This window comes from Herpailurus yagouaroundi, unplaced genomic scaffold (assembly GCF_014898765.1).
Source record: "Herpailurus yagouaroundi ecotype Mexico unplaced genomic scaffold, PumYag 182, whole genome shotgun sequence".
Lineage (NCBI taxonomy): Eukaryota > Metazoa > Chordata > Mammalia > Carnivora > Felidae > Herpailurus > Herpailurus yagouaroundi.
The window spans coordinates 53,963,054-53,987,898 of record NW_024412413.1 but is presented as its reverse complement, the minus strand read 5'-3'; the positions used below and the strand labels follow the sequence as shown (position 1 = coordinate 53,987,898).

At 43.2% G+C, this 24,845-nt stretch overlaps 1 protein-coding gene across 4 annotated transcripts in view; it reads right to left on the bottom strand.

The window, feature by feature from the left end:
* The window catches only part of PPM1H (protein phosphatase, Mg2+/Mn2+ dependent 1H), a 265,584-nt gene that overhangs the window by 224,569 nt on the left and 16,170 nt on the right, over positions 1-24,845 (bottom strand). The window lies entirely within an intron of this gene.

The window sequence follows — 24,845 nt, the reverse complement described above, 5'->3', positions numbered from 1 at the left end:
TCTCAGCAGTCTCTGAAAGGTAAACAGCCCTTAGCAACTGAAGCTTCACCTTACCTTGGAAATCTTTCAATAGGTATTCATGGGACCTACACAGTACACTCAGCACTCATTCATTAGCTGGCAATAGATGACCCACATATACGAAACAGCAAGAAAATAAGCCTAACCCTTAATTCCTTTAAGATCTGGCCCTTTGCAATTTGGAACTTACTTCTTCACAAAAGGGATGGAAGTACTTACCTTCTTTAGACACGCTGTGTGTGAGAATGCATTTTGAAATGCATGTCGGGACCTGAGTAAAAATACTCCCATCACACCTAGACTGGAAACTCCATGAAAGCAGCAACTTTAGGCTCAGTGCCCAACACCGAGGCAATCAATTATAAAATGGGCCATCCATTTTCACACCAAGAAATAATGCCACCAGGTAAGCTACGACAGAATGTTTTCTTGTCACTTAGAACTATTTTATAATTACTGAGAAAGCTTTTAGATAATTAGATACATCTTCTCTCTCATATTATCTACATTGAGAAAAGAAAATATACTGGTTAAGTTGCTCCCAACACATCTTCATAGGCCAAGTCTGACAGTTTATGAATCACTTTAACTTGGTTGCTGATGTCCGTATTTTTTCCACCTGACACTCCACTGTTATCTCTGAGACATTCTTCCAGCTGCCAGACACTCAATATGCTGGGTTGGAGGCTGGTGCTTTTCTGTTCTTACCAGGTGTCACAAAAGGAGGCTTTTCACATAACCAGGATTTAGATTTTTCATGACTAGAACTGCCCCCCACCCCCACACATACACAATGACATCTTTGGAGAACTCTTTCTTGGGAACTGTTTTACAGTTTAAGTTCTAGTTGCAACTTCCAGCCATCAGCAATTGAGTGAAATATGACAGCAATAACGCTTTTCATAGCCCATGCTCATGACCTTGATCTCTTCAGCACCTTTAACATTACAGAAAAATTACAGAGCCTTTTCAAGAATGCTGGGGTTTTATCAGTATTTCCTATCTGTCTAAACTCCATTTTCCCTCAAATCACAAACCACCAGAAAATAAGCAGCTACAGTTCTAAGCTGGCAGAAAGTTTGATAATTGATGTTCTATGCCTCAACAATAGTCCTGTACAACTTATGAATTGGACACACCAGGAGCTTATTGCTTTGGAATGCCTTTCATCTATTTGAAGGGATTACTGATTTCTCCTGTTCTCCAGCTGCATAATTTATCATCTGGAAGGCAATACTTTTGCCGTAAGTCTGTAACACAGAGTCAGCTACTTATCCTCAGTCCCAAGTCCCTCCTCCCTCAAAGCTCTTGGTTATTTGCAAACAATAGTAAATGTGGTTATTCCTCTAACAAAAATTTGCTTCACGAATATCAAAATTCCATCTTGTTGGTCTGTTTCTATGGCTTTTTATGTGCAAAATTCTTTTTAGTGTTGCATCATGATTTAATAGTTTTAAATATCTTCTTATATGAAACTAACTTGGACATGTGTATTACCAACAATGGATACAAACACAATTGCTACGTCCACCTGTGCAGGATCCCAGGTAATGACAACAATGTATCAGTGCTTGCTAACCAATGGAGATAAGATACAAACACAGTAAGACACAACCTGATTTCAGAGATACTAAAACATGAGGGAAATCTAGATCTTAGAATCAATGGAACACAGTACCTGAGGCATAAATGAGTACTCCTCTGTGTAAAAAATCACTCCCAAAGGTGAACACCAGAAATTCCTTTCTTCCCTATGTATACATGCCAATCCTCCCATCAAGGGATAAATTCATTTCCCCACCACCCCCTTCAATCTGGGTTGGCCTTGTGGCTTGCTGTCACTAACAACATGGCCGAGCAGCCAGGGTCCCTGCTGGATTGTCCAGCAAAGAGCCTCACTATATACATCTGCCCCTTTTCCTTCTACCCACCATTCTTCACAAGCAAAAGAGCTACACTATACAGCACAGAATTAGCCTTAAATGGGAACAGTAGTCATTTCTGCATTTCCTTATCAACGGATTCATAATGGACACAAAATGCTTCCGAGGTTAATTAAATGAAACATTATAAGATGTCTAAAATGAGAGCGAACTCTGTTTTCTCTTTAAAACTGATCCATCTGCTTATCAAGGCAATGTTTTCTAAGTTAATTAAGTATGGAGCAGAAAGTCCTCCATGCAGACACTTTTGATTAGTTCTTAATTATAAGTGCCCACGTACATGTTCCAAGTGGGCAAAAATGTACAGTGTGAGGAGATAAAGAAAAAAAACGCACAGAGGAGTAAAACCCTACTACTTCTGTTTATTACCTTTTAAATTTATCAAATGTTACAAATGGCTTAAAAAATATCTACCTTTATGGTAGTTTTCAAAAACAGTGAGAATGTATACAAGTCATAGCACACTCATTATTTAATTTGATCCTCTTTGTCCTTACATGTTGCTAAGAGACTATCTTTTTCAAGGCTCAAATACATAGATTTTTCCAAATTTAGAAAATGGGAAAACTTACAAAGAAGCTTCAAAAATGCAGCCAGTAAAATGTATCTGTAAGATGTAGACAAATAAAAATGTATTTGGTTAATGATCAACCCACTTTTCTCCAAGCAACTTCCTGAAACATATTAATGAATATCTGAGTAATTTACACAAACTTAAAAATTTATCATCTCAGGTTATGTAGCTTTCTTAAGTTTACACATATTATTAATGTATATGATATCCCTTTATTTCTTCTTAATAAAGGGGAAAAGCACAAGAAAGTCAACCTTCAACTGAAAGAGAAACAGCCTTCCATTGGTTGAGGACAATTACGAGGCCATCGAAAGGCTTTGTGTCCATCAAGATCTCTGATCACTGTGCAGGAGGAATAAACTTGAACCAAAGCATTAGTATGTGGAGCAGGGAAAGGTAACACCTGTTAACAGTAATACTTGCTATAATATCCTTGTTCCTTGATTTAGAAATCAGGGCATATAGTACATCGTACTGTCCAAAATATACATTATAGGATCGTGGTGTTGTAAAAGACTTTCTTATTTCCCTTAAAACTTCCTTGGTGCGCTTCAGTATTTGGTTATGGGTTATTAACTTCCTGACAGCCTGAGGAAATCAAAATAAAAAGTAGGTGCCCCTGACAACTGAAGATCAAAAGACCCCAATACAACAGATAGGAGAATGTAAATCGATGGGGAAATGGCTAAACCTACAAGAAGTTGATACACAAGCTTTGGAGGCATGCCCCTCCCTTTAAAATTTTGATTACATTTTAAAATACCTGAGTACACAGGTACTAGAAGAACTTCTACAGAGGTACCTACCACTAACGATATGGAACCTCAGGGAAGGGCTGCGAGAAAATCAATAGCCTTTGTGTGTATACAAAGCAACACAACTAGATTCAACTGTGGAGACCCCAAAGCTCAGCGAGCCCAGCAACCCAGTGGCTGGCTGCCATCTGTAAAATATGCACAACCATCCGGACGGTCAGCAGCACGTAGTAGGACTAAAAGATCCAAGTGTAGCCCCAACTCTGCCACTCAGGTAAGACATCCAATTTCTCTACCATTTCCTCATCTGGATAAGAAAGAAGTGTGCGGAGGGGCGCCTGGGTGGCTCAGTCGGTTGAGCATCCAACTTTGGCTCAGGTCATGATCTCCTGGGTCCCAAGTTCGAGCCCCGCATCAGGCTCTGTGCTGACAGCTCAGAGCCCGGAGCCTGTTTCAGATCCTGTCTCCCTCTCTCTCTGCCCCTCCCCTGCTCATGCTATGTCTATTTCTCTCTCTCTCTGTCAAAAATGAATAAACATGAAAATTTTTAAAAAAGAAAAAGAAAGAAGTGTGTGGAGAGCATGAGGAGGGGGGAGGGAGCTAACATCTTCTGAGCACCTCCCACCTAGCCAGCATGTCTGCACATCATGCCATCTACTGCTCACACCAGTTAGTTCTCCATTTTACAAAGAGGGAAGTGAGGCCCCAGGAGGTACTACTACAGGTGGGATTCAAACTCTGGCCTCTCTGGCTTCTAAGTTTAACTGCCCAACTGCCAAGCTCACCTCACAAATTCCACCTCCAGAAACGGAAGCCCAACTTGCGATCCCCTTCTCCGTGGCCCCATATATTTTTCTATCTCCAGATGTCATGATGTCACTTCTCAGATCTCACCCTCTCCAGTGAACTCTCTGGCTTTTCCCCTCACCACCACCAGGACCTAAACCCAGACACGCTGCTCTGTGTTCTCAAGGCCTGTGACAATCCCATGGCTACGGAACTAAAGAAGTTGGGAGGTTACAAAATATCGGGCTCAACCACCGCTCTGTCCACACAAGTGGATACATTTTTTCCAACAGGTGGTTTGCTCAGAGTGGAGCAGAGCAGAGATTCCTGTCCTACAAGTACGGGGCCTTCTAGGCACAGTGGAGAGCTCTCTGTTGAAAGCGAGTTTTCACATTCATCGATACTCTATGTGCCCAGAGGCCCCCACCAAGTTTCCAAAAGCCACTCTTTCAAAACCCTTAGGAGGGGAGTTTATATTTATAATGAAAAAAATGACGTTCATCAGGAACCCAATCTGAAGAGTTCTCCTATTTCTATTTTTAAATTACCTAGATTAGAGGAAAAGACTGAGGAACATTAACAATGGAACCCGCTGTCTAGTTTCATAAAAAGCTTGCCACTTCACAGATAAAAGCTAAAGCCAGCCGAAGAGAACAGGGGCCAGTTTATGCCCTCAGGCAACACAGGCCTTTGGGGTGAAATTATGTCCTCGCGCTGACAGGAACTGCCAGTGGCACTTGCTCTAAAACTGCATACATCTTCATGAAAGTTGCCTCGGCAAAAGTACAACCCTATCAGAGCCCATACACTTAACGTTAAGGCAATCAAGCTGAATTACAAGAACGGAGCTGTTCTCCACATTCCGAGCAGGTAAAGGAAACCCTGGGATGTGTGCCATCCTATTAAAGATGATTAACATGCTGGAAGGCGCCATAGTTGGGTTTGAGAAGCCAGATGCTACTCACCCTTAAAGCCGGAGGGGTAAGTACAGGAGGTTTTGGTTCCAAATTAAGGCAAGGAGCGGGGAGTTCCAGAAGCCACAAATTCTAACACAAGCTTCTAAGAGTGGTACAAAATGGGATAATAAAATAGAAAGCAAATGAGAAATAAGGGAACTGTACCACCGTCTGTTGACTTGAGAAGGCTCCTCTCCAACCAATCAGACAGACGAATAACCAATACGTAAAATGCTTTTTACAAAAGCTCAGAAGTTTCCAAGCGTACTAAGCAGAGAAATATTCTGGCACTGTTTATGACTGCCCAACACTAGAACAGTTTCCGGACAAAGTAGACAACCTCATTTCCAGCCCTCCTTGGCACAGCCTAATGAGGATCAAAGCTAAGAGGGTGCCCCCACTCCCACCCTGGGTGGCATTCTAACGTGCTCTGAATCCCAACTCTTCCCCTTGTTGGCTAAGGCCTTGGAGAAGTCATTTCACCTCCTTAGGGATCAATTCTTCATCTACATGGTAACACTACTATCATGATACAATTACCATGAGAATTAATTAGGATAACTCATGTACAGCCCTTAACCAAGAACCTGACACGTAGGAAGGACCCAATACTAGTCAAGGCCCTCATGACTGTAATAATTATTGTTTATAATAATTTTATTGTTTATAATTATTCTCCTAAGAATCGTAGAATGATAGTGGAAATGGAACCAGTGAAGGTCTACCCTAGGAGATGGACCCACTAGTGATTACAAACAGCACAGTTTAGACATGACCATAGTCAAGACCTAATTCCTATGGCCACAGAAGTATATTCACATCAAGCGGACTGAACTAATCCTATTAGACTAAATATTTGACCACTGCTTTTTTACAGGTACTTGGGTAGCAACCAAACTGGTGGATTTGGGGGGATACAACCATACTGCCCCCATCACGGATATTTCACTTCGTAAATCAATTCCAAAGGCTATTGCCCAGCCCCACCTGAATAACACACGGACAAACCAACAGTACACTGGCAAGAGTCAAGCTTTATGGCCATTGCATTTCAGACATCATCAGATTCCCAGTTCTTCCATTATGAATCGACTAGTAAGATTCCTTTCTTTAGAGATGCCTCCATCAACCTCAAGTCTGAAAGCCTCTTCAATGCTTTAAGATTAAGATAAAAACAGCTGGTGAAGGGGTGGAATCGTGTCAGTGGCAAATACCCTAAAAAGGAGAACACAGAGCTTGGCTAAAGACAAAGCAACAGGAAGTCAAGCACACGTTTGGTCCAGAAATACCCTGAAAAATTATTTTAAAGCTTCCAGCCTTGATGCAATCTCATCCTCCATATTTTAGCGCTTTTCTGACATTTGAAGAAAGGGGTAGGAGAGTAACAATGGTACATAAAATGGATTCTGGTTAAGTAACAACTAGGCCTGGGAGCCAGGTGTTACTTAACCACCACGGATAAGAACACTGTCCACGCTCTTAGGATAGGAAATGATCAAGCATGCCCATTCACTCCACCCCTCCAAGTACTAACAGTCTACTCAGGACTTAAGACTTGAGAAGTACCAAGTAACCCATCATCGTGCCCAGTTGCCATTGCAGCCAGAGGGGGAGGGAAGGAGAGGGGTGCAGAGTCTAAGAGAATTGAACACTTCCAAAAAAATATTACTTAGGAACTAGGTTCTGTATGAACGTTTATTCAAAATCGGATTTGTAAGGGACTATCAGTTGCTAGAAAAGGGCTGAGAATCGTAAGGGCAACTCGAAAATTTGGTGTTGATGTACATGTTCATGTTCAACGTAATTACTGGGTCGTCTATTTCTCAAAGTGTTTCTTTCTTCTGGAGTGACCCTACAATAGAAAGTCTTAGTGGCTGATGAAACCTTTCACATGAGAAGAACGGGGCAGGAAAACATAGGACAAACCCGAATTGATTAAACCTGCTCATACTGTTGCCACTTCAACTGAATTTTGTGCACTGTTGGTAGTTCTCCTGCACTGAGATACCACAAAAAAAAAAAAAAAAAAAAAAAAAAAAGCTTTCAAAAAGGCTACGCTCCATTCAGCATTGGAACAAAAGGGGGCTGTGTGCACACAAAGGTCCACAAACAGAGCCGTGGGGTATCAGGTTGATTATTAGTAACGCAAATTTTTGTGGTGCCATGTTTTCAAATAACTCTAGAATCCACTGCTTCATGGGACCTAAGCAAGGAAGAAACTCATCGGTAGACAAACCTATGCACATTTTGTCGTGACAAATGGACAAAAGGATGGCTGTGAGACGCGAAGCCACAAAAAGGAAGGCAGAAGATACTGCCTCCCTTGGAACAGAGGAAAAACATTTCAAAGCCACAGAGGTTGGTGGGATCAATACTCCAGGATTATCGGCGTGGGCATTGTGTCACAGCAAATTTTCAGTCGGGTTTTTCCCTTACTAGGTTATAAAAGAAGAGTGTATCTAAAATCAATGATGTTGTGGCATACAAAATGTTCATTTCTTGAAAAAAAAAAAATCAATGCGACCCTATCAACTTCAAAATAAACTTTTCCAGCTCTGACCTAGTAACCCAGCAGTTGCAGCAGCCTTTCGCTGAACTAACAACATTCACGTGTGCCACACCTACCAGAGCAAGCAGCAGAGCCAGCCTCAGAACCAGACTCCCCGGGTTCAAATTCTGACTCTGCAACTTACTAGGTTCTAGACCCTGGGCAGGTTACTTAACTTTTCTGAGCTTCAGTTTCCTCAGCTACTAAATGGGGACAACAGTGCCCATACTCATAGGATTGTTACAATAAATAAACGAGGGGCACCTGCGTGGCTCAGTTAAGTGTCCAACTTTGGCTTTGGTCATGATCTCATAGTCCATGAGTTCCAGCCGTGCATCAGGCTCTGTGATGACAGCTCAGAGCTTGGAGCTTGCTTCGGATTCTGTGTCTGTGTCTGTCTGTCTGTCTCTCTCTCCCTCCCTCCCCTGTTTGCTCTCCATCTCTCTCACAAAATAAACGTTAAAAAATTTTTTTAATAATCAATGGGGGGGGCGCCTGGGTGGCGCAGTCGGTTAAGCGTCCGACTTCAGCCAGGTCACGATCTCGCGGTCCGTGAGTTCGAGCCCCGCGTCGGGCTCTGGGCTGATGGCTCAGAGCCTGGAGCCTGCTTCCGATTCTGTGTCTCCCTCTCTCTCTGCCCCTCCCCCGTTCATGCTCTGTCTCTCTCTGTCCCCCAAAAAATAAACAGTGAAAAAAAATTAAAAAAATAATAATAATAATAATAAATAGGGGTACCTGGGTGGCTTAGTCGGTTAAGCCTCCAACTTTGGCTCAGGTCAGGATCTTGTGGCTCATGAGTTCGAGCCCCGTGTCGGGCTCGGTGCTGACAGCTCAGAGCCTAGAGCCTGCTTTGGATTCTGTGTCTCCCTCTCTCTCTGACCCTTCCCTACTCACACTTTGTCTCTCAAAAAATGAATAAACATTTAAAATTAAAAAAAAAAACAGTAAATAAATGAGACAATATTTGTAAAGAGCTTAGAATAATCCCTGGCACATAGTAAACCTCATTTAAGCACTCTTTAAATCAAACTAGTGCCCTAATGCTGGCTTCAAACTACTCTTCAAAGAAAGGAACCAGGGATTCTCAGAGAGTACACGATTACATATTGTGGGGCAGGGAAAATTAAGGTGGTCATGGGTAGGGCTGAAAGGACAAATCACTGACCAGGCCAAGACGGGAAGACATGGGTATCAAAGGTAGCAAAGCAATCCAAATTCTGCAATGATACCCCAACAAGGAAAATCCTTGTGCTATCTAAAGCACACATGGAGGCATTATCATGAAAAAGAGGGAGAGGAATAGCAGTTCAGTGTTTTGTTAATTTTAATGAATGAAAGATTGCTAGGTGTTTTGTTTTACCCAGTAAATATGTCTTTAAGTAGACAAGGGTGAATGCAAGGAACTTAGGAATACTAGTCCTAGCCAAGGTAGAGTATACAAATAACAGGAAAGCCTTAGGGGGAAAAAATATCCAACAATGTGTCTCAATGATGAATTAGCTAAACGTTCTAAGAGGTGCACTAATTGCAGACTTCATCCCTTAGAGACCAGGCATGGTGACATCCAGGTCACAGGGCAATGGTCTATCAAACACTGGCCAAGCAAAATTTGGGAACATAACATTCTGGGGGAAGCACCATGGTGCAAAGAACCGGGACCTGAATGGGAAGACAAATAGAAAACAGGGCCTCGCCAGAAGACGAGGAACTTGGAATTGAGGAGTATAGAGACGACCAAAAATCAACTGGCTGATACGTACATCTTGTCTTCTCTCCTGATCAGACTATTTGTCAGGCTCTGTAATTGTGGAAATGTACCACTGTATTATTGTATCCCTAGGGAAAAGTAAAAACGTGTATCGCTCTAACACTACAAATTATCAAAATTGTGTTACAAACCTCAGAAAGTAAACAAACGCGGGCACCTGGGTGGCTCAGTCGGTTAGGCGGCCGACTTCGGCTCAGGTCACGATCTCACACTCCGTGAGTTCGAGCCCCGCGTCGGGCTCTGTGCTGACCGCTCAAAGCCTGGAGCCTGTTTCAGATTCTGTGTCTCCCTCTCTCTCTGACCCTCCCCCGTTCATGCTCTGTCTCTGTCTCAAAAATAAATAAACGTAAATAAATAAATAAATAAATAAGAAAGTAAACAAACGCATTTAAGAACAATAAAGAAACCTATTCTAAAGTGCCAATGCCACGAGGATTCAAGTGTGTTACAGGCTTCTTAATCAATAGACCTTTGTGTGCTGTTTACAGTGTTTGGAGTATTCAAAAGAATCATCACTGTAGTATAAACTGTCAAAAGAAATGTATGTCAAAATCGTCTTTAAATAGAAGAACTGTTTAAGAAACTAATTTTCAAAGTTTGACTTTGGACATCAGTTTAATAGCCTGAGCACTAAAGTACACACAATAGAAGGTGCTTCTCCCCATGAACAAAAACGCTTGCACAGGAAGTATGAAAAGTGGGTCAACAACAGAATGTCCAGAGGGTGTGAACTGTATTTCCCAACATGAAAGACTACTGAGAAATACAGTAGTCCACTTCTTCCATCACAGTGACCCCAAGGGAAACAAAAGATAAAGGCAACAATAGAAAAAGACATGAGAAAGAAATGCTACACAGTTGATAAGCGTTGTTCTTCCATCATTTGTCTATTAAAAGTAGGACAGGGGAATAATTGGAAATTAACCACAACAGCCTCCACGTCAGTTTGGTACACCAATGTATCACCAGGCACGTAGAGCATGACAACAAATTCCTTCTCTTTCTGCTTTGAAATAAACGAATCTGAAAGTACTAGGAATGCTGATGTGTCTAGAGTAATTACAAACAATGGCGATGTTCTCTATGTGGAAGAGGGTGGAATGGAGGGAGAAAGGCTCCTAAGATTCCACGGACCGGGTTCTCCCAACAAAAGGGGGAAACAGGAACACATCCCCTCCAAACCTTTGGGTCTCTGTTCATCCCTGGCAACTGCTCTCCTTACAAATGTAATGTTTCTTTTTAGAAAGGCTGGACATCATTCCTCCTACAGCACTCTCTCTTGGCCCTCCCTGTACCTAAGACGGGCAATGTGAATGCTCACTAATGGGAGAAAAACAAGAAGGAGGACATTCGCCGAGCACCAGTGTGTGTCAGGCATAGGTAGGGAAATTCCCGTTATTATCGCATCTTATCACCATGAGTTCTGGCAGCTGGACACGTACCATCACCTTGCTTTTATAGATGGAGAAACTGGAGCTCTGAGGAAATGAGCCAACAGCCCAGGTCTTCAGAACAATGGAGCGTCCAGGTCTGCGACCAAAGCCCGCATGCTCTCCCATTGTTCTGTGTCCTTCGGGCTCTCTGCCCCACTCTTTATACTGGAACTGCCCCTCCACGGTGCTTTCCCTGAAGAATGACCAAGCCAAAAACCTTGACTCTGAAACTCCAAAAAAGCATTGTTAAAATAAGCCTCTGGTCCACTTCTCCTCGGTTTAGCCAATGCATGTTTCTCACCTAAGGGGCTGTATCACCCCATTCAGGAGAGCTCCTCGGGTGACCTGGAAAATCTGAATGGATACCTATATCAACAAGGGGCACAAAGGCTCATTCCGTTTTCTACATGCAGTGTGATGAGCTCTCCATACCATCCTGCCATTCAGTTTTGGATCTGGAAAACAGTGCTGCCAAAACCCAGTTCTCAGCAGCTGACAGAGAAATTACTTCCTGTTCATGATGGTCCTAACAATGTGCTCTCTACCTTCAATCAGGGCAGAGTGTAACAATTTTAACCCTAGCCTCTCAGGCTATGACTGTAACAGTAATTAAGGTCATTTCTAAAAGCTTGAGGCAGAAGAGAAATTAACATTCCATTTACTTCAAAATATGATGCATAAGAGAAAAATAAGTGTTGAGGACAAGTAGAGGACAATCTGCGTATTGATTTGCTTCCAGTCACAATCATGCATACATAACAGCTCATCAGGAATTGAGTCTTGCTAATTTTTATTTTAAAAAGCCTACCTGAAAAGGCAAGAAAAGCCTATTCCCACTGACCAAAAGTTATTTACTATCGGCATTCTAAATATACGCAAGTGGAGGAAAACAAACAAGGATGCCACATAAGGTTGGGTAGGATGCCCACTGGACAAATATGCTGGCTGGGGTCCAAAGTGTGCATCACAGCAGGGGCTGCATCCACCTGGAGGAATAGATTCCTCTTTAAAATTCATACATAGAGGGGCACCTGGGTGGCTCAGTCAGTTAAGCTTCTGACTCTTGGTTTCGGCTTAGTCATGATCTCACAGTTTGTGAGAGTTGGGCACTGGCAGCGTGGAGTCTGCTTGGGATTCTTTCTCTCTTCCCCCCCCCGCCCCTCCCCCGCTAGCACACACTGTCTCAAAATAAACAAACATTAAAAACAAAAAAATTCACACCTAGGTACCACATAGCCAGGAATGGTTACATTATTCCTAAGACCCAGTGCAAACTAAAAGCATGGGGTCCCCTGTACACAATTTATGAAATTGCAAGATGGCCATGGCAGAATCTGTAACCACACAGGGGACTCTTCTACGTGCACAGGTCACTCACTCTTGAAGCCAAACTTGCATACGGGCTAGCAAAAGCTCTGATCACAACATACAACATAGAAAAATTACCAAGTGGACTTGCTTTGCTTTTACTCATATTAAACATGGAAGAGTACAAACAAAACTTTGAGAAATATCCTCTTTTACTCCCACACTCCTCCAAAAAGTTAACTTGATCAAACCAAAGCCCATTTGAAAAAAAAATTGAAAAAAAAATTTTTTTTGATTCTTGTTTTTAAGGCAAAAAAGGTACAGCTTCTATGATACGAGATCAAGAAAGAACAATTGCTGAAATTACAACCTTCATTTTCAGTAGTTAGAAGCACATATCACAAAACACTAAATTAGCACTCCAGGGATAACCTTGAGAAACCATCCCGGAAGACAGAAAATAAGAACAAAGAACAAAGATAAAGCCTCACACAAAGGAAAGACAACCCTGATGATCTACCCATGGAATACAGGGCTCCTCAAGAAATCATAGATGTTATTATAATGTCACACTTTGCAAGGGTACATAAAATGTATTTTAACCATAGGTAAGGAGGCAGAGCCAACAGGGCAAAATTGATAATAAAAAGTACAACATAGGGGCACCTGGGAGGCTCCGTCGGTTAAACGTCCGACTTCAGTTCAGGTCATGATCTCACAGTTTGTGAGTTCGAGCCCCACGTCGGGCTCTGTGCAGACAGCTCGGAGCCTGGAACCTGCTTCGGATTCTGTCTCCTTCTCTCTCTGACTCTCCCCACTTGTGCTCTGTCTCTCAAAAATAAACAAATGAAAAAAAAATTTTTTTTAAAGTGCAATATAGGGGTGCCTGGGTGGTTCAGCCGGTTAAGCATCTGACTCTTGATTTAGGCTAAGGTCATGATCTTGGGGTCGTGGGAAAGAGCCCTGTGTTGTGCTCCATGCCGAGGGTGGAGCCCGCTTGGGATGCTCTCTCTCCCTCTCTCTGCCCCTCCCCCATTCGTGTGTAAGCACACGCACTTTCTCTCTCAAAATAAACATTTTTTTTACCGTACAATATAAGAAAATGTCTCAGAGTTTAAAAGCCCTAAGATTAAAAATTGAGTGTGCTAATGGGAATCAAGGCAGAAACTGATGCCAAACCTGCAAACTCCCTAAATTCAAGGAGTACTATAAATACGCCAGCCCCAACACTCTAACCCAAAATATCTTGCCTTGGTTCTTTTTTGTGCTGCTAGAACAAACACCTCAAGATTGTGAGCCACTAACTGTATACAGTCCTAAATCCAATGACAAGCATCCCTATTAGGGTGAGACGGAGGGCTATTTGACACAGAGGTGGCAATGTGAGCAAAGGCAGAGACCGGAGTGACACAATCAAGAGCCAAGGAGTGCCAGCTGCCCAGCCCAGGGGAGGGGACAGGCTCAGAGAGGCAAAGAGGAAATCCTCACAAGGGGCACAGCCCCGCCCAGACTGTGATTGCAGACTTCCGGCCTCCAGAAGTGTGGGAAAATCCATTTCTGATGTTTTAAAGCCACCCAGTTTGTGTTAATTTTTTTACGGCAGCCCTCGAAAACAAGTAATTGGCCGTTACCTCACAAATACTTAGCATGCATAATAAAGCTCCAGGACACTCCTCCTCTGGCTTCAAAGTCTCAGTCGGGCAGAAGACACAGAAGTGACCCACCAGATAACTGAACCGGGGTGGACAACCACCAAGCCAGAGTGGTGGCCAGGAGGGACGTAGGTCTGCAGTCAGACACAGGAACTGCCAGCCAGCTGGCTTCACGGGGCCACCCGAGCTGTCTCTCGACCCTTGCAGTAACGACCAGTTGATTTTAGGCAGTTAAATTTCTTTAGAGCTGAAAGGGAGCACGATGTGCCACCCCAAAATATGACTCTTTGGCATCAAGATGATCTCAAGCTGCTTATTCTTAAGTAACAGCAAACAAGAGAAGCTCTGAAAACCGAGAAGTTTCCTTTTTGTAAAAGATATTTGACATGTTTAAGGAAAATCTTCATTTTCTGAAGATGTCTCCCCCTCTGTACTAGGAAGAGCAGGATGACTAAATATCCAGAAACTCTCATCAATGGGGGAAAGGCCAGGATTTAAATCTGCGTAACAACCATACAGCACAGAGCTACGCCAGGCGACCTCCCAAGACCGGCCCCTCCCCCAACTCGGCCTTTTCCGTTTAGTTGAAAAACGTTTTTAAGGTGATGGTTTCGGCCATTTCAGAGAATTGCTCATTTTTCCTGGGCATCTCCCACGTATGCAAGAGGTATGTGTTTATTAAACTTCTGTTTTTCTCTCGTTAGTCTGTCTCCTATCACAAGGGTGGGTCTCAGCCAAGAACCTAGATGGGTGGAGGGAAAATTATTTTTCCTCCCCTACAAAGCCCCCTTATTTCCTCATTGTGAGATCTGCTGCACTCACGGGCCAGGCCTATATAGGGCTGGGAATAGAGCATTAAGGAACACAGATGCAGACCCTGACCTGAAGGAGCTTCCAGGAAAAGTGAAGTATACATTAAACAAGAAATATCAAGTAACTATTTACTATGTTTTCTTTTTCCCAAATTTGTGTAATCCTCATAGACACCCTAGGAGTTACGACTCACCCCTGGCTCACAGATGTGGACACTGCTATTAAGTGTCAGCTAGAAAGAGCAGATTCGGGTTTGAAACTTGGGCCAAGGGGCTCTGAAGCCCATTCCTTTAAAGACAACACTATGCTAGTCCCTCTGCAGGGCCCCAGACTTACTCCAGGAAAATGGAGCCACCATTTATTCACCCAGTTTCTCAAGCCAAAGGCTCTGGCATAGTCCTTGACTTCTCTACCCCCACCATCACCCTCCCCCCCAACGATATCACAAGCTGTAAAACTCCACTAGTTTGCCAACCTTTTAAACCCTACCAAATAGAAGTTTTCCTAGTCTTCCAAAAGACACATTTAACACGTCCCTTAATGAAATGTAGCATTCAACCTCTCCTAAGTTTGGGGGTGTTTTTTTGTTTGTTTTGCAAAACATATTTCCAGGAAATGTGTTTATATCTTGCCCAATTCATTGACTTGACTGTAATTACCAAAGTTTGGTATTCGGCATTACTTAACAGGTATGTTTGGAGTTCCTGTGTACAAAGTTAATTTATCTTCTGGACCTTAGTAGTCACTTACTTTTAGGTCTTTGCATATAGGTTTCCACTTTCAGGGATGCACTGGCTAATTCCCACTAACCATCCCTCATCCCCTCAATCTCAGCTCTGACTAGAAGCTCTGTGAGGGCAGGGGGCACACCTTTCTTTCCTACTGTGTCCCCAATATTCATCACACTCCCTGGTACAGAGAAGGCATCTAACAAATGTCTGCTGAACACATGAACAGATATCACCCTCCCAGGAAAACTTCTCAGCACCACCACTCAGGCTTAGGTAATCCTTCCTTAATGTCCTTAAGCTTCCCACTATAATAGCACTTACCACCTGATACCTTAATTGCAATGTATCTTCTCTGCTAAATTAAGTCCTAGAAGGCCCACGGGTTTTTTTTTTTTTTTTTTTTTTTTTTTTTTTTTTTTTTTTTTTTTTTTGTTCCTTTTAATCCCAGAGTCTTCCATAGCACCTGGCAACATTTGTTGACTGTCCTCATTAAATCTTTGGGTAACCCACCTATTACCCTGTCAATAAAAAAATGAAAGGATGACATCTATTTCCTAATACTCTTGTGAGCCTGTAATGGTGATCACAAAATGGTGATTACATTAAAGGACTCTAATCAGAAATTCAGACAACACAGTAAAATCCACTGAACGAGCTAAAGGGCTCAGTAGTTTGCCCAGAAAATTATTTCTTCAGTCCCAACTTACTGCCTGAAATATTAAGAAAACTGAAAACCACTCTCATAATCCAGGCAATCAGGAACTAATTTTCCAAATACTGCAAAATTTGCCAAGTGCATTAGCAAGAATGGGCTATATTAGCAGGCAGTAACCAAGTTTGCTTTCTCACAAACCCCACAAGACCATTTCATGACACCACATCTCCTCAACAGGGAGGACAGAGCCTCCATACTCCAAGGGTGAGGGGGGAGGGTAAGGAAGGGAAGATGGTGAACAGCCGTGTGCCCAAGAGAACTGGAAATAACTGGTGAAAGGCATTAGTGACCACCACAGGAGGTCTGGCAGAGAAACGCAAACATTCTAGCTATGGCATCGCCAGGAGTGACGCTGAATCAGCATACAGACTCGGTTCATCTTTTGCTTTCACAAAGATAGCAAGACAAACACAGCTTATTCCTCATTGTATGGCAACTCACCAAAAAAAGAATCTCCCATAACGTAACTGGACAAGAACACATGTCCGTTCCCAGAAAAACCATGTAACCGAATTTTATTAACAGACCTGTGTAGCTCCAGAAACTAAAAGCAGATTTGTTGCCCAGCTGCTCACAGGTATCAGGCACAGTGAGGTCTCAACATTATCCAGCTGCTTCCACCTGGGACTGTCCAAAACCATTAGCTTGTGAATGATACGTGGGCACGGAGTATCTACCATGTCGTCTCCGACTCCTGTAATTTACACTCACCTTTCAAACAAATACACATTCAGACTCATGCAGAGCATATGATACAGGCAGGCACAGTGAAGGGATGGTCACAGCAGAGGGGACCATGTGAAGAGTTCGAGAAAGAGGTACGGCTGAAGGTAAATCCAAATTCCAAAGAAAGCACGTATGGATAAAACTGCTAACAGAGTTAAGAGAAGAGGGTGGAGAGGTCTGGAGGGCTTGGGTCCCCCACCAGTATTTAAGCGAGATTTCTAAGAAAAGGGAGCATGGCTAGAAAATGGGAACAGACGAGAAGGAGGGGTTCTTCAGAACTTAAGAAATCAAAGGGTTCACAGACTAGAGAGTGAACAGCAACAGGTATCGCTCCAGTGAAGATGTGGAGGGTGAACGAATTTCTAAAGTGATCATTTCGACGAACAAGTCACTGGTGACCAATGCGGAGCATCTTCCTAAGCAGCACTGCGGCAGAAACACTGCATGGGGACCATCCACAGTTTCTGAAGTGCATCCTACTCTCAACCTTTCTATGTACCCACACTTGTTCTCTTCTCCAGCTCCTCCACTGGCTGGGTGCCTTCTCCAAGGTTTGGCCCCAGTCTCCTCTCCTGTGGGAAGCCTTCTCCTACCTCCCCAGCCTAGCCCTGTGCTCCTGCTTTGCACCCTCTGATGCCCTGTCTGCACTTCCGTCATGATACCCAGGACACCGTGCTGCCCTGGTTTGTTGAGTTGGATGGGTCATCCAGTTGGAAGATGTTTATCTGACTTGTCTTTGTGTCCCTAGTGCCCAGAAGAGTTCTTGGCACAGAGTAGGCATTCCACGTATGTTTCTGTAAGGAAGGAAATAAAGGGGTTACAAGAAATTGAGCAGTAGTATGGCCGGGTAACCTGAAGGGGTGATGCAGACTGGAAAAGCGAATGTGTTGTTTGACCCAACAGCAATGACTTAACACATGTATAGACAAAGGGCAGGCAACGGAAAGGAAAAACAAATAACAAATGGAGGAAATGGAAGACAAGGTATGAATGTATGTGATGGGGGCGGGTGGGTTTAACACTTTTGGCAGAACATTTCTCCATCTGAAACAGCAGGGAATAAAAAAGGGATGGTGTTGAGGACGTCCCAAGGTGGACTGGAAAAGGAGCTTGTGAAGAGAGATTCAGTAAGGAGACAAAGTCAGAGCCTCTGCCAACACAAAGGGGGTCAGGAACAGGACTGATAGCGGAAAGGAACAAAGGTCTGGAAAGGCACTGTGGAGACTGGTAAGAAATCAACTAGAAATGAGTTGGTGTAACTGAAACAATATAAGCTCCTTACTCTTCCTCTAAATAGCCAGTCAGTCCACTCCTTCCTTCAAATGTTCCCTCAAATCTATCCTTCCTTTCAAGGACTCTTCTTGGTTTACACAGTTCACACCTAGACCCTTACAGTTTGTAATCTACTGTTTCCTTAACTGTGTTCTTCAAAATGTTATCCAAAAAGGAGAGGGAAATGAAAGTTCGTAGTCAGGTAGGCTTAGGAAGCAATCCATCATCTCCTTCAGCTTGGAGTTTCAAGATTCACCTCAGTGTTCTAAAAGCTCTAGGGTTGCTTCGGTAGCTGAGTCGGTTAAACGTCCGACTCATAATTTTGGCTCGGTCCGTGGGTTCACGCCCCACGTCCGGCTCTGTGCTGATAGTGCAGAGCCTGCTTGAGATTCTCTTTCTGCCCCTCCCCTGCTTGCTCTCTTTCTCAAAATCAACATTTTAGAGCTCTAAGAAACCCTACAAAGAAACCCATTTAACTCTAACCCAGCGTGGTTGCAGCTGTTTTTCCTCTGTAGCCTGGAACACACTTCTCCACTGCAGCTGCTACCAAGAACCACCACGCAGTAGGTCAGGACAGGCTAGGACATACCGCCAGAATAAACATTCTCCGAATCTTAGTGGCTTCATACAAAAAATGTTGATCAACGCAGACACAAACAACTCTACAGGCTACCCACCCCCTTTGCCCCAACAGGGACTCTACTGATGGAGGCCCCACCAACCTGTGGCTGGACCATCTGAGACGCACAGCCTCCTCCTTATTGTACAAGAGGAAGACAAGGCCGGAAGGTTTTCCAGTGACCGTGAAATGCTTCGGCCTGGAAGTGACACTTCACTTGTGCTCACAAAACACTGGCCAGACTCGGCTGTTTGGGCTCACCCAAATGAAAAGGGGGCAGAAAAGTATAAGCCTCCCGCATGGCCAGACAAGCCAGCAAGAGAAGCATGAGCACTCCACTCCGGGTCTCCACCACATGCCTCCTCATTCCCCGTCAGTCCCCACAACCTCCCAGTTTTACGTCTAGAAGCCCCCAGCTCTCCCCCCTTTCATCTCAACATCACACCTCACCTTCACCTGTTTCTCTCCCACACCTGCCAATTATTTTTCCCAAATATAACTTTCATGTCATTCCTAACACCTACTAAGAAAAAAAATCCCTGAGGCACCTGGGTGGCTTAGTCAGTTAAGCATCCAACTTCAGCTCAGGCCATGATCTTGCAGTCTGTGAGTTCGAGCCCCGCGTCAGGCTCTGTGCAGACAGCTCAGAGCCTGGGGCATACTTCGGATACTGGGTCTCCCTCTCTGTGTGCCCTCTCCCACTCGTGCTGTCTCCCTCTCAAAAACAAACATTAAGAAAATAATAAAAATCAAACTCCCTGTGACTGCTCACTGCTGCTTCTTAAAGTTCCTGATCGTGACATAAAAGGGCCTTCACAATCCTCATCGTCATCTACCTTTTCAGCCCTGTCCCTCTCAGCACTTTTGTTGTTGATTTTTTTAATCTGATGCTAAGGGGAAAAAAAAAAAAAGTTCGACACCCTCTGGAATAAGTTTTACTTTGATTTTGATTGCCATGAATCAGAAATCCCAGGATGAAAGAAAAACTGGCTTAGGGTTTTGGTGGCCCTTTAGGTCTTGTCAAAGGCAGGCTAGATCAGCAGGTCTGCAGCCCTGTGCCTTCGGGCAGGACCTCCAGGAGCTCTCCTTCCTTGGTGACACAATCACAAGGTGATACTGGCACAGACCGCACTGAGTTTCTGCAGAACATATCCAGCCCAGCCTACCAGCAAATGAGACAATATATGCCTCCCCATTCTATTCTTTCCTGTAGCAAAAGTTGTAGTCCACAGTGAATTCACCTTAGACCTCCATTCATTCCACCAGGTCTTACGTGAGAAGCAATGCCCCTCTCGTTTTCCCTCTACTCCCCAAACACAAAATGCAGAGCATCCCCAGAGTAGCCCGGCAGGATTCCCAAATGCAAAAGCATCATTCAGACAGCTTCCTTTCACAATAAAGGAAAGTCCAAATCTCACAGGGAGGTTCCAGAGACCATGCTTGGCAGGCCTAAAGACTATCAAAATTTTTTCAGTACCCACTCCTTCCGTAAGAAGGGAGCACGATTATTCGTCTAGTGTCAGGTGGTCCGGGCTCCAGGTGAGGGATTTCTCTGAGGAGGCTCTACAAACGAATACCTACCAATAGTCATAAAAAATTACCTGAATTCCCAGAAATGGTCACTTCCACACCACCCCGTATTTAATCACACTGTTGTCTCTCTAGTTAATACACCTCCTCCACCAGCACTCCAAGTTCCCACTCGTGTCAACTTTGCTAATCCCCTTCCCATTCTCTCAACCCGCACTCCCACTTGCTGGGCTCCACTGCATTTCATCACCTCCTTTATTACAGCAGATCACTGTACTGTAGTTACACACATAATACCTTCCCTGCTTACCTGTGAGATTCTTGAACACAGGAATGCATTTTTAAAATTTTTCTTTAATGTTTATTTTTGAGAGAGAGACAGACAGACAGAGCATGAGCAGGGGAGGGGCAGAGAAGAGAGAGACACAGAATCTGAAGCAGGTTCCAGGCTCTGAGCTGTCAGCACAGAGGCGGATGCAGGGACACAGGGAGCTTCAACTCACAATCTGTGAGATCATGACCTGAGTCGAAGTCGGACGCTTAACCGACTGAGCCACCCAGAGACCCCCCCAGAAGGCATTTTCCAACCTTGAAAAGCTTATCTTCAGTGGGAATTTAATAACTGTTATCTGACTGAAAACCGAAATTAACTTCAAGTTTTTTACCAAGTTAGCTCAAATCATCTGCTTTACTTGCCCCCAGCATGACTTATTAAAAATGGACACCGTTGAAGAGAGTTTCTTTAATAAATATAATTTTAACAATCAAGCTGTTTGACTAACATAACATAACGTAACGCTTCTGGTGTCTGTCCTCTAACATACTCCAAAAAGCTCGAACGCCACATGCTATGAAATAGAGATGACTCGCCCTTCAATTTCTCAGTACCTAACCAGCCATATTTGTGGAAGAACTAGCTTCCTATAAAACTGTACAATTAACTCTATAAGTGAGGTAAATCACTGCTTTGAGATAAACATAAACGTACCTCAGGAAAGGCTATGTGATTTAAGTTCAAAGGCTGAGAGCATGCGTTCTTTGGTGAGAAAAACATTAATGGAGCTGGTTTTGAATAGTTCCTATTTATGAGAAGAACCCTAGTAGGAATGGAAGCTCAAGCAGTTCTGGTATGAATAAAGATGGGAAAAGTGAAATAAATCTATCCTACAAGGGTAGCAAAAAGAACTTTAGGGAGGAAGCCAAGGTAGGCAGAATCCCAACCACTCATCCTGAAAACCTTCAAGCTACGGAAGCTGGCCAGCTGCTGGTTAATGTTCGAAATGCACATGCCACTAGTTATCCTCCACTTTAGAAACACATGGCCTAGGAAAGTTCAACTCAGAAAGAACCAACACTGATTAACAGAACTATTCCCAACATGGAGAAAACAGGTGCTTGCAGTGACCGATTTCAAGTAGCAAGCTTCCCAGGGCTTTTAAAATATAATTTGGCTTCCATGAGTTTTCAAAACCCAACCTTCAAGCAAGACCTTGTGTCCTTTACTCTTAGGCCAGAGATGCTGAGCAGAATAGAGCAGTACCGTAGCTATGGGGCCACACAGAAGTACAAGGTATTGATTAAAGTTACATCAAGTACAGCTGCTTTCCACAGCAATTTAACTGCCAAAGCAAAGAACATTAGCTCTGCACCAAGCGACAGCACAATTCTGAGAACTTCGGAGATGTCCTCAGGTCACCCACCCTCAGGCTGACAGACTAAATTCAAAATTGGTTCTGATCTTCATTCTTTTTTTTTTTTTTTCTGGAAGGATCCAGAGATTTCAACCAATTTCACATTAAAAAAAACAAAAACAGCGGCGCCTGGGTGGCTCAATCTGTTAAGTGACTGACTTCACCTCAGGTCATGACTGACTTCAGCTCACATCATGATCCTGTCGTTCACAAGTTCAAGCCCCATGTTGGGCTCTGTGCTGACAGCTCAGAGCCTGGAGCCTGCTTTGAATTCTGTATGTGTGTGTGCCTCTCTCTCTGCCCCTCCCTCGCTCATACTCTTTTTCTCTCTCAAAATAATAAACATTAAAAAAAATTTTAAAAACAAAAAACACCTTTTTATAGACACTACTCAGGCATCCACATACTTTACAAATTATAGTTTGGCTATAACTGAATCATGCCTCAGAAAAGGACTGAGCGGAAGCAATGGGAACCAATTATAATGGAATCCTCACCACCTTAATTTTACCTGCTTCACTGATAAAATTTTGAAACCTTTCTCCTTCCAAACACTTCAAATCACAACTTTTCTGGACAGATACAGTAACTGCATCATTACTCTTAAGAGAATTCAAGGGGAAAAAACCCAAAAACTCTAGTCCCTTTTAATCCATGTAGGCTGTCAATTTTTTTTTTAATATTTATTTATTTTTGAGAGCGCACAAGAGTGCATGCATGCGGAGAAGGGGCAGAGAGACAGAGAGGGAGACACAGAATCCAAGCAGGCTCCAGGCCCCGAGCTGTCAGCACAGAGCCTCACACGGGGCTGGAACCCACAAACCAGGAGATCAGGACCTGAGCGTAAGTCACAGGCTTAACTGACTGAGCCACCTGATGCCCCTTAAGGTTTTTTGTTTTGTTTTTTTTCCCCCTAGAAACAATGTTACAACCTGTGCTCAGCATTCATTCCTTCAGTGCCCCATAGGCTGGAGAGGGCAGGCAACTTCCCCAGAAGAGAGGCTGACTTGCCACTATTATGTATCATTCTTGGTTTGTCCCTCTGTTGGATCTAGAAGTTTGTATCATGAAGTCAAATGTAATTAAATTTTCAATTCACTTCCACCTTTTGCTAAAATGCAAATTCAGCCAACAGATCCCTCAAGGACTTAAGATAAATTAGCAAATAAGGCAAATGGTAAAGCTTTACTTTTTGTGAACCGTACACAAGTATCTTACATCAAAGTCAGCTGAAACGAACTAATCAGCACACAACTTCCATTATGCTACTACTTATACTTACTCTCTCAGCACCTTGGAGCCAGAGGCAAAGACCTAACTTTATAAATAAGCCAAATGAATGCTAAAACAGTGAACCAGCTTGCTGAAGCCACAGGCTGGTTAGAAGTGCCAAGATGACCTCAAGCTGCCTCTTCAAAGGACTAATCTCCTCCCAGAACACCCTACTCCTCTTCGCACCACGCATAGATTTTCATCTTTTTATGAATTTATCTTCCTAACAAGAGTGTAAGCCATTTAAGGTTAAAACCTCTGCATCTTTCACTCCTTTACCCTTGTGACGTGTATGGCAAATGCGTGGTAACGATATCAAAAACCAAAAACACAAACAAAAGTCCAGTACCATGCTACTACTAAATAATCCCTTTCAAGGCACCTGGGTGGCTCAGTCGGTTGAGCGTCCAACTTTGGCTCAGGTCATGATTTCGTGGTTCATGGGTTCGAGCCCCACATCCGGTTCTGTGCTGACAGCTCACAGCCTTGAACCTGCTTCAGATACTGTGTCTCCCTTTCTCTCTGCTCCTCCCCCATTCCCGCTCTCCCTCTCGCTCTCTCAAAAATAAACATTAATTTTTTTTTTTTTTTTTTTTTATTTAATCCCAGCCCTTGGGTCGCTCAGTCAGCTTAGCATCCACTTCTTGATTTTGGCTCAGGTCATGATCTCACACTTTGTGAGATCAAGGCCTGCATCAGGCTCTGTGTTGACAGCGCTGAGGCTGCTTGGAATTCATTCTCTCCCTCTCTCTGTTCCTCCCTCGCGCTCTTGTGCCTGTGCACGCTCTCTCTCTCCCTCCCTCTCAAAATAAACTTAAAAAAAAAGATAAAAAGTTATGCTGACTATACCCCCCACCAGCCCTTCTCGAGTATGGCTGGAGTCTCCCGGGCTCTTTCAAGAGATACATGAGGTTAAAACAATTTTCATCATACGCTATGGTGTTTCCCCTTCTCTCATTGAGTCCAAGTGCTGTTGACCCATGAGCGTGATGATACAACAGATTCAATGCATAAGCTGTTAAGAATCCAACTGTCTTCTATTAAGCCAGTTACTAGAGAGATTTACAAGTGAATAGGGAAACCACTCCTCTTATTAAGCTGGTTGTCTTGCAAAATAGGATTATTTTTCATTAAAAATGAACTGAAATTATAAATATTTTTAAATTTTCCCAGTTGTAACTTCCAATAAATATCATTTTTATATATAGCTGACAAAAAACAAGAAGCTCTTTAGGATCAGCCTAAGAACCAGTACCAACATAGGAATATAAATTAATGAAGTTAAAATTTAATGCAGAATAACTAGTTCAAATTGACATGTACATGACTTTAAATAAGAAGTTACTGGCTTGGAGTTAGAGATGGAAATGGGCCAATTGCGTGACTTCGAGTTTCTGATTCAAAAGCAAACTGCAAATTTTAGCATAAATTATCCAATCCAGAGATAAAATAGATTAGACTGTGCCTAACTCAATAAGGCCTTAGCTTGTGCACAGAGAAAGGATTCATGAGCAGTCACCTTATGAATATACCAAAAATACTACAAAGTAGAGGAAAAAAAGCTGAGCAGATGGGGTCAGAGAAAGCAATGATAATGTTCAGAAACTTCAATGGGTTTCCGCATAGAGAAGTCCAGATGCAGAGAATACCATGAATACCTCCAACAAACATTGGAGCAGATAGATAAATGAAATGTACAAGTGCTGTATTAACTGTTGTGTTCCCAGAAGTT